Here is a 9,854-nt window from a genome sequence, read left to right as displayed (position 1 = left end):
ACCCTACTTGTCCTGACGCTAACCCTAGTTGTCCTGACGCTAACCCTACTTGTCCTGACGCTAACCCTAGTTGTCCTGACGCTAACCCTAGTTGTCCTGACGATAACCCTAGTTGTCCTGACGCTAACCCTAGTTGTCCTGACGCTAACCCTAGTTGTCCTGACGCTAACCCTAGTTGTCCTGACGCTAACCCGAGTTGACCTGACGCTAACCCGAGTTGTCCTGACGCTAACCCGAGTTGTCCTGACGCTAACCCGAGTTGTCCTGACGCTAACCCGAGTTGTCCTGACGCTAACCCGAGTAGTCCTGACGCTAACCCTAGTTGTCCTGACGCTAACCCGAGTTGTCCTGACGCTAACCCTAGTTGTCCTGACGATAACCCTAGTTGTCCTGACGCTAACCCTAGTTGTCCTGACGCTAACCCTAGTTGTCCTGACGCTAACCCTAGTTGTCCTGACGCTAACCCGAGTTGACCTGACGCTAACCCGAGTTGTCCTGACGCTAACCCGAGTTGTCCTGACGCTAACCCGAGTTGTCCTGACGCTAACCCGAGTTGTCCTGACGCTAACCCGAGTTGTCCTGACGCTAACCCGAGTAGTCCTGACGCTAACCCTAGTTGTCCTGACGCTAACCGGAGTTGTCCTGACGCTAACCCTAGTTGTCCTGACGATAACCCTAGTTGTCCTGACGCTAACCCTAGTTGTCCTGATGCTAACCCTAGTTGTCCTGACGCTAACCCTAGTTGTCCTGACGCTAACCCGAGTTGTCCTGACGCTAACCCTAGTTGTCCTGACGATAACCCTAGTTGTCCTGACGCTAACCCTAGTTGTCCTGATGCTAACCCTAGTTGTCCTGATGCTAACCCTAGTTGTCCTGACGCTAACCCGAGTTGACCTGACGCTAACCCGAGTTGTCCTGACGCTAACCCGAGTTGTCCTGACGCTAACCCGAGTTGTCCTGACGCTAACCCGAGTTGTCCTGACGCTAACCCGAGTAGTCCTGACGCTAACCCTAGTTGTCCTGACGCTAACCCGAGTTGTCCTGACGCTAACCCTAGTTGTCCTGACGCTAACCCTACTTGTCCTGACGCTAACCCTAGTTGTCCTGACGCTAACCCTAGTTGTCCTGACGCTAACCCTAGTTGTACTGACGCTAACCCTAGTTGTCCTGACGCTAACCCTAGTTGTCCTGACGCTAACCCTAGTTGTCCTGACTCTAACCCTACTTGTCCTGATGCTAACCCTAGTTGTCCTGATGCTAACCCTACTTGTCCTGACGCTAACCCTACTTGTCCTGACGCTAACCCTAGTTGTCCTGACGCTAACCCTAGTTGTCCTGATGCTAACCCTAGTTGTCCTGACGCTAACCCTACTTGTCCTGACGCTAACCCTAGTTGTCCTGACGCTAACCCTAGTTGTCCTGATGCTAACCCTAGTTGTCCTGACGCTAACACTACATGTCCTGACGCTAACCCTAGTTGTCCTGACGCTAACCCTAGTTGTCCTGACGCTAACCCTACTTGTACTGACGCTAACCCTACTTGTCCTGACGCTTACCCTAGTTGTCCTGACGCTAACCCTAGTTGTCCTGATGCTAACCCTAGTTGTCCTTACGCTAACCCTAGTTGTCCTGACGCTAACCCTAGTCGTCCTGACGCTAACCCTAGTCGTCCTGACGCTAACCCTAGTCGTCCTGATGCTAACCCTAGTCGTCCTGACGCTAACCCTAGTTGTCCTGACGCTAACCCTACTTGTCCTGACGCTAACCCTACTTTTCCTGACGCTAACCCTACTTGTCCTGACGCTAACCCTAGTTGTCCTGACGCTAACCCTAGTTGTCCTGACGCTAACTCTAGTTGTCCTGACGCTAACCCTAGTTGTCCTGACGCTAACCCTAGTTGTCCTGACGCTAACCCTAGTTGTCCTGACGCTAACCCTAGTTGTCCAGATGCTAACCCTAGTTGTCCTGACGCTAACCCTAGTTGTACTGACGTTAACCCTATTTGTCCTGACGCTAACCCTAGTTGTCCTGACGCTAACCCGAGTTGTCCTGACGCTAACCCTAGTTGTCCTGACGCTAACCCTAGTTGTCCTGGCGCTAACCCGAGTTGTCCTGACGCTAACCCGAGTTGTCGTGACGCTAACCCTAGTTGTCCTGACGCTAACCCGAGTTGTCCTGACGCTAACCCGAGTTGTCCTGACGCTAACCCGAGTTGTCCTGACGCTAACCCGAGTTGTCCTGACGCTAACCCTAGTTGTCCTGACGCTAACCCGAGTTGTCCTGACGATAACCCTAGTTGTCCTGACGCTAACCCGAGTTGTCCTGACGCTAACCCTAGTTGTCCTGACGATAACCCTAGTTGTCCTGACGCTAACCCTAGTTGTCCTGATGCTAACCCTAGTTGTCCTGACGCTAACCCTACTTGTCCTGACGCTAACCCCACTTGTCCTGACGCTAAACCTAGTTGTCCTGACGCTAACCCTACTTGTCCTGACGGTAACCCTACTTGTCCTGACTCTAACCCTACTTGTCCTGACGCTAACCCTAGTTGTCCTGACGCTAACCCTACTTGTCCTGACGCTAACCCTAGTTGTCCTGACGCTAACCCTAGTTGTCCTGACGATAACCCTAGTTGTCCTGACGCTAACCCTAGTTGTCCTGACGCTAACCCGAGTTGACCTGACGCTAACCCGAGTTGTCCTGACGCTAACCCGAGTTGTCCTGACGCTAACACGAGTTGTCCTGACGCTAACCCGAGTAGTCCTGACGCTAACCCTAGTTGTCCTGACGCTAACCCGAGTTGTCCTGACGCTAACCCTAGTTGTCCTGACGATAACCCTAGTTGTCCTGACGCTAACCCTAGTTGCCCTGACGCTAACCCTAGTTGTCCTGACGCTAACCCTAGTTGTCCTGACGCTAACCCGAGTTGACCTGACGCTAACCCGAGTTGTCCTGACGCTAACCCGAGTTGTCCTGACGCTAACCCGAGTTGTCCTGACGCTAACCCGAGTTGTCCTGACGCTAACCCGAGTTGTCCTGACGCTAACCCGAGTTGTCCTGACGCTAACCCGAGTAGTCCTGACGCTAACCCTAGTTGTCCTGACGCTAACCGGAGTTGTCCTGACGCTAACCCTAGTTGTCCTGACGATAACCCTAGTTGTCCTGACGCTAACCCTAGTTGTCCTGATGCTAACCCTAGTTGTCCTGACGCTAACCCTAGTTGTCCTGACGCTAACTCTAGTTGTCCTGACGCTAACCCTAGTTGTCCTGACGCTAACCCTACTTGTCCTGACGCTAACCCTACTAGTCCTGATGCTAACCCTACTTGTCCTGACGCTAACCGTAGTTGTCCTGACGCTAACCCTAGTTGTCCTGACGCTAACCCTAGTTGTCCTGACGCTAACCCGAGTTGTCCTGACGCTAACCCGAGTTGTCCTGACGCTAACCCGAGTTGACCTGACGCTAACCCGAGTTGTCCTGACGCTAACCCGAGTTGTCCTGACGCTAACCCGAGTAGTCCTGACGCTAACCCTAGTTGTCCTGACGCTAACCCGAGTTGTCCTGACGCTAACCCTAGTTGTCCTGACGATAACCCTAGTTGTCCTGACGCTAACCCTAGTTGTCCTGATGCTAACCCTAGTTGTCCTGACGCTAACCCTAGTTGTCCTGACGCTAACCCGAGTTGACCTGACGCTAACCCGAGTTGTCCTGACGCTAACCCGAGTTGTCCTGACGCTAACCCGAGTTGTCCTGACGCTAACCCGAGTTGTCCTGACGCTAACCCGAGTAGTCCTGACGCTAACCCTAGTTGTCCTGACGCTAACCCGAGTTGTCCTGACGCTAACCCTAGTTGTCCTGACGCTAACCCTACTTGTCCTGACGCTAACCCTAGTTGTCCTGACGCTAACCCTAGTTGTCCTGACGCTAACCCTAGTTGTACTGACGCTAACCCTAGTTGTCCTGACGCTAACCCCAGTTGTCCTGACGCTAACCCTAGTTGTCCTGACTCTAACCCTACTTGTCCTGATGCTAACCCTAGTTGTCCTGATGCTAACCCTACTTGTCCTGACGCTAACCCTACTTGTCCTGACGCTAACCCTAGTTGTCCTGACGCTAACCCTAGTTGTCCTGACGCTAACCCTAGTTGTCCTGACGCTAACCCTACTTGTCCTGACGCTAACCCTAGTTGTCCTGACGCTAACCCTAGTTGTCCTGACGCTAACCCTAGTTGTCCTGATGCTAACCCTAGTTGTCCTGACGCTAACCCTACTTGTCCTGACGCTAACCCTAGTTGTCCTGACGCTAACCCTAGTTGTCCTGACGCTAACCCTACTTGTACTGACGCTAACCCTACTTGTCCTGACGCTTACCCTAGTTGTCCTGACGCTAACCCTAGTTGTCCTGATGCTAACCCTAGTTGTCCTGACGCTAACCCTAGTCGTCCTGACGCTAACCCTAGTCGTCCTGACGCTAACCCTAGTCGTCCTGACGCTAACCCTAGTCGTCCTGACGCTAACCCTAGTTGTCCTGACGCTAACCCTAGTTGTCCTGACGCTAACCCTAGTTGTCCTGACGCTAACCCTACTTGTCCTGACGCTAACCCTACTTGTCCTGATGCTAACCCTAGTTGTCCTGACGCTAACCCTAGTTGTCCTGACGCTAACTCTAGTTGTCCTGACGCTAACCCTAGTTGTCCTGACGCTAACCCTAGTTGTCCTGACGCTAACCCTAGTTGTCCAGATGCTAACCCTAGTTGTCCTGACGCTAACCCTAGTTGTACTGACGTTAACCCTATTTGTCCTGACGCTAACCCTAGTTGTCCTGACGCTAACCCTAGTTGTCCTGACGCTAACCCTAGTTGTCCTGACGCTAACCCGAGTTGTCCTGACGCTAACCCTAGTTGTCCTGACGCTAACCCTAGTTGTCCTGACGCTAACCCGAGTTGTCCTGACGCTAACCCGAGTTGTCGTGACGCTAACCCTAGTTGTCCTGACGCTAACCCGAGTTGTCCTGACGCTAACCCGAGTTGTCCTGACGCTAACCCGAGTTGTCCTGACGCTAACCCGAGTTGTCCTGACGCTAACCCTAGTTGTCCTGACGCTAACCCGAGTTGTCCTGACGATAACCCTAGTTGTCCTGACGCTAACCCTAGTTGTCCTGACGCTAACCCTACTTGTCCTGACGCTAACCCTACTTGTCCTGACGCTAACCCTAGTTGTCCTGACGCTAACCCGAGTTGTCCTGACGCTAACCCTAGTTGTCCTGACGCTAACCCTAGTTGTCCTGACGCTAACCCGAGTTGGCCTGACGCTAATCCGAGTTGTCCTGACGCTAACCCTAGTTGTCCTGATGCTAACCCTAGTTGTCCTGACGCTAACCCGAGTTGTCCTGACGCTAACCCTACTTGTCCTGACGCTAACCCTACTTGTCCTGACGCTAACCCTACTTGTCCTGACGCTAACCCTAGTTGTCCTGACGCTAACCCTAGTTGTCCTGAAGCTAACCCTACTTGTCCTGACGCTAACCCTACTTGTCCTGACGCTAACCCTACTTGTCCTGACGCTAACCCTAGTTGTCCTGACGCTAACCCTTCTTGTCCTGACGCTAACCCTAGTTGTCCTGACGCTAACCCTAGTTGTCCTGATGCTAACCCTACTTGTCCTGACGCTAACCCTACTTGTCCTGACGCTAACCCTAGTTGTCCTGACGCTAACCCTAGTTATCCTGACGGTAACCCTACTTGTCCTGACGCTAACCCTACTTGTCCTGACGCTAACCCTAGTTGTCCTGACCCTAACCCGAGTTGTCCTGACGCTAACCCTAGTTGTCCTGACGCTAACCCTAGTTGTCCTGACGAAACCCGAGTTGTCCTGACGCTAACCCGAGTTGTCCTGACGCTAACCCTAGTTGTCCTGATGCTAACCCTAGTTGTCCTGACGCTAACCCTAGTTGTCCTGACGCTAACCCTACTTGTCCTGACGCTAACCCTACTTGTCCTGGCGCTAACCCTACTTGTCCTGGCGCTAACCCTAGTTGTACTGATGCTAACCCTAGTTGTCCTGACGCTAACCCTACTTGTCCTGACGCTAACCCTACTTGTCCTGACGCTAACCCTAGTTGTCCTGACGCTAACCCTACTTGTCCTGACGGTAACCCTACTTGTCCTGACGCTAACCCTACTTGTCCTGACGCTAACCCTAGTTGTCCTGACGCTAACCCTACTTGTCCTGACGCTAACCCTATTTGTCCTGACGCTAACCCTAGTTGTCCTGACGATAACCCTAGTTGTCCTGACGCTAACCCTAGTTGTCCTGACGCTAACCCTAGTTGTCCTGACGCTAACCCGAGTTGACCTGACGCTAACCCGAGTTGTCCTGACGCTAACCCGAGTTGTCCTGACGCTAACCCGAGTTGTCCTGACGCTAACCCGAGTTGTCCTGACGCTAACCCGAGTAGTCCTGACGCTAACCCTAGTTGTCCTGACGCTAACCCGAGTTGTCCTGACGCTAACCCTAGTTGTCCTGACGATCACCCTAGTTGTCCTGACGCTAACCCTAGTTGTCCTGATGCTAACCCTAGTTGTCCTGACGCTAACCCTAGTTGTCCTGACGCTAACCCGAGTTGACCTGACGCTAACCCGAGTTGTCCTGACGCTAACCCGAGTTGTCCTGACGCTAACCCGAGTTGTCCTGACGCTAACCCGAGTAGTCCTGACGCTAACTCTAGTTGTCCTGATGCTAACCCTAGTTGTCCTGACGCTAACCCTACTTGTCCTGACGCTAACCCTACTAGTCCTGACGCTAACCCTACTTGTCCTGACGCTAACCCTAGTTGTCCTGACGCTAACCCTAGTTGTCCTGACGCTAACCCTAGTTGTCCTGATGCTAACCCTAGTTGTCCTGACGCTAACCCGAGTTGTCCTGACGCTAACCCTAGTTGTCCTGACGCTAACCCTACTTGTCCTGACGCTAACCCTACTTGTCCTGACGCTAACCCTAGTTGTCCTGACGCTAACCCTAGTTGTCCTGAAGCTAACCCTACTTGTCCTGACGCTAACCCTACTTGTCCTGACGCTAACCCTACTTGTCCTGACGCTAACCCTAGTTGTCCTGACGCTAACCCTACTTGTCCTGACGCTAACCCTAGTTGTCCTGACGATCACCCTAGTTGTCCTGACGCTAACCCTAGTTGTCCTGATGCTAACCCTAGTTGTCCTGACGCTAACCCTAGTTGTCCTGACGCTAACCCGAGTTGACCTGACGCTAACCCGAGTTGTCCTGACGCTAACCCGAGTTGTCCTGACGCTAACCCGAGTTGTCCTGACGCTAACCCGAGTAGTCCTGACGCTAACCCTAGTTGTCCTGACGCTAACCCGAGTTGTCCTGACGCTAACCCTAGTTGTCCTGACGATAACCCTAGTTGTCCTGACGCTAACCCTAGTTGTCCTGATGCTAACCCTAGTTGTCCTGACCCTAACCCTAGTTGTCCTGACGCTAACTCTAGTTGTCCTGATGCTAACCCTAGTTGTTCTGACGCTAACCCTACTTGTCCTGACGCTAACCCTACTAGTCCTGACGCTAACCCTACTTGTCCTGACGCTAACCCTAGTTGTCCTGACGCTAACCCTACTTGTCCTGACGCTAACCCTACTTGTCCTGATGCTAACCCTAGTTGTCCTGACGCTAACCCGAGTTGTCCTGACGCTAACCCTAGTTGTCCTGACGCTAACCCTACTTGTCCTGACGCTAACCCTACTTGTCCTGACGCTAACCCTAGTTGTCCTGACGCTAACCCTAGTTGTCCTGAAGCTAACCCTACTTGTCCTGACGCTAACCCTACTTGTCCTGACGCTAACCCTACTTGTCCTGACGCTAACCCTAGTTGTCCTGACGCTAACCCTACTTGTCCTGACGCTAACCCTAGTTGTCCTGACGCTAACCCTAGTTGTCCTGATGCTAACCCTACTTGTCCTGACGCTAACCCTAGTTGTCCTGACGCTAACCCTAGTTGTCCTGACGCTAACCCTAGTTATCCTGACGGTAACCCTACTTGTCCTGACGCTAACCCTACTTGTCCTGACGCTAACCCTAGTTGTCCTGACCCTAACCCGAGTTGTCCTGACGCTAACCCGAGTTGTCCTGACGCTAACCCGAGTTGTCCTGACGCTAACCCGAGTTGTCCTGACGCTAACCCGAGTAGTCCTGACGCTAACCCTAGTTGTCCTGACGCTAACCCGAGTTGTCCTGACGCTAACCCTAGTTGTCCTGACGATAACCCTAGTTGTCCTGACGCTAACCCTAGTTGTCCTGATGCTAACCCTAGTTGTCCTGACGCTAACCCTAGTTGTCCTGACGCTAACTCTAGCTGTCCTGACGCTAACCCTAGTTGTCCTGACGCTAACCCTACTTGTCCTGACGCTAACCCTACTAGTCCTGACGCTAACCCTACTTGTCCTGACGCTAACCCTAGTTGTCCTGACGCTAACCCTAGTTGTCCTGATGCTAACCCTAGTTGTCCTGACGCTAACCCGAGTTGTCCTGACGCTAACCCTAGTTGTCCTGACGCTAACCCTACTTGTCCTGACGCTAACCCTACTTGTCCTGACGCTAACCCTACTTGTCCTGACGCAAACCCTAGTTGTCCTGAAGCTAACCCTACTTGTCCTGACGCTAACCCTACTTGTCCTGACGCTAACCCTACTTGTCCTGACGCTAACCCTAGTTGTCCTGACGCTAACCCTACTTGTCCTGACGCTAACCCTAGTTGTCCTGACGCTAACCCTAGTTGTCCTGATGCTAACCCTACTTGTCCTGACGCTAACCCTACTTGTCCTGACGCTAACCCTAGTTGTCCTGACGCTAACCCTAGTTATCCTGACGGTAACCCTACTTGTCCTGACGCTAACCCTACTTGTCCTGACGCTAACCCTAGTTGTCCTGACCCTAAACCGAGTTGTCCTGACGCTAACCCTAGTTGTCCTGACGCTAACCCTAGTTGTCCTGACGCTAACCCGAGTTGTCCTGACGCTAACCCGAGTTGTCCTGACGCTAACCCTAGTTGTCCTGATGCTAACCCTAGTTGTCCTGACGCTAACCCTAGTTGTCCTGACGCTAACCCTACTTGTCCTGACGCTAACCCTACTTGTCCTGGCGCTAACCCTACTTGTCCTGACGCTAACCCTAGTTGTACTGATGCTAACCCTAGTTGTCCTGACGCTAACCCTACTTGTCCTGACGCTAACCCTACTTGTCCTGACGCTAACCCTAGTTGTCCTGACGCTAACCCTACTTGTCCTGACGGTAACCCTACTTGTACTGACGCTAACCCTACTTGTCCTGACGCTAACCCTAGTTGTCCTGACGCTAACCCTACTTGTCCTGACGCTAACCCTAGTTGTCCTGACGCTAACCCTAGTTGTCCTGACGATAACCCTAGTTGTCCTGACGCTAACCCTAGTTGTCCTGACGCTAACCCTAGTTGTCCTGACGCTAACCCGAGTTGACCTGACGCTAACCCGAGTTGTCCTGACGCTAACCCGAGTTGTCCTGACGCTAACCCGAGTTGTCCTGACGCTAACCCGAGTAGTCCTGACGCTAACCCTAGTTGTCCTGACGCTAACCCGAGTTGTCCTGACGCTAACCCTAGTTGTCCTGACGATAACCCTAGTTGTCCTGACGCTAACCCTAGTTGTCCTGATGCTAACCCTAGTTGTCCTGACGCTAACCCTAGTTGTCCTGACGCTAACCCGAGTTGACCTGACGCTAACCCGAGTTGTCCTGACGCTAACCCGAGTTGTCCTGACGCTAACCCGAGTTGTCCTGACGCTAACCCGAGTTGTCCTGACGCTAACCCGA

This window comes from Phyllobates terribilis, unplaced genomic scaffold (genome assembly GCF_046119375.1).
Source record: "Phyllobates terribilis strain yellow unplaced genomic scaffold, ASM4611937v1 Scaffold_371__1_contigs__length_1879311, whole genome shotgun sequence".
Taxonomy (NCBI): domain Eukaryota; kingdom Metazoa; phylum Chordata; class Amphibia; order Anura; family Dendrobatidae; genus Phyllobates; species Phyllobates terribilis.
The sequence above is the reverse complement of the archived record's forward strand: the minus strand, read 5'-3'. Positions refer to the sequence as shown.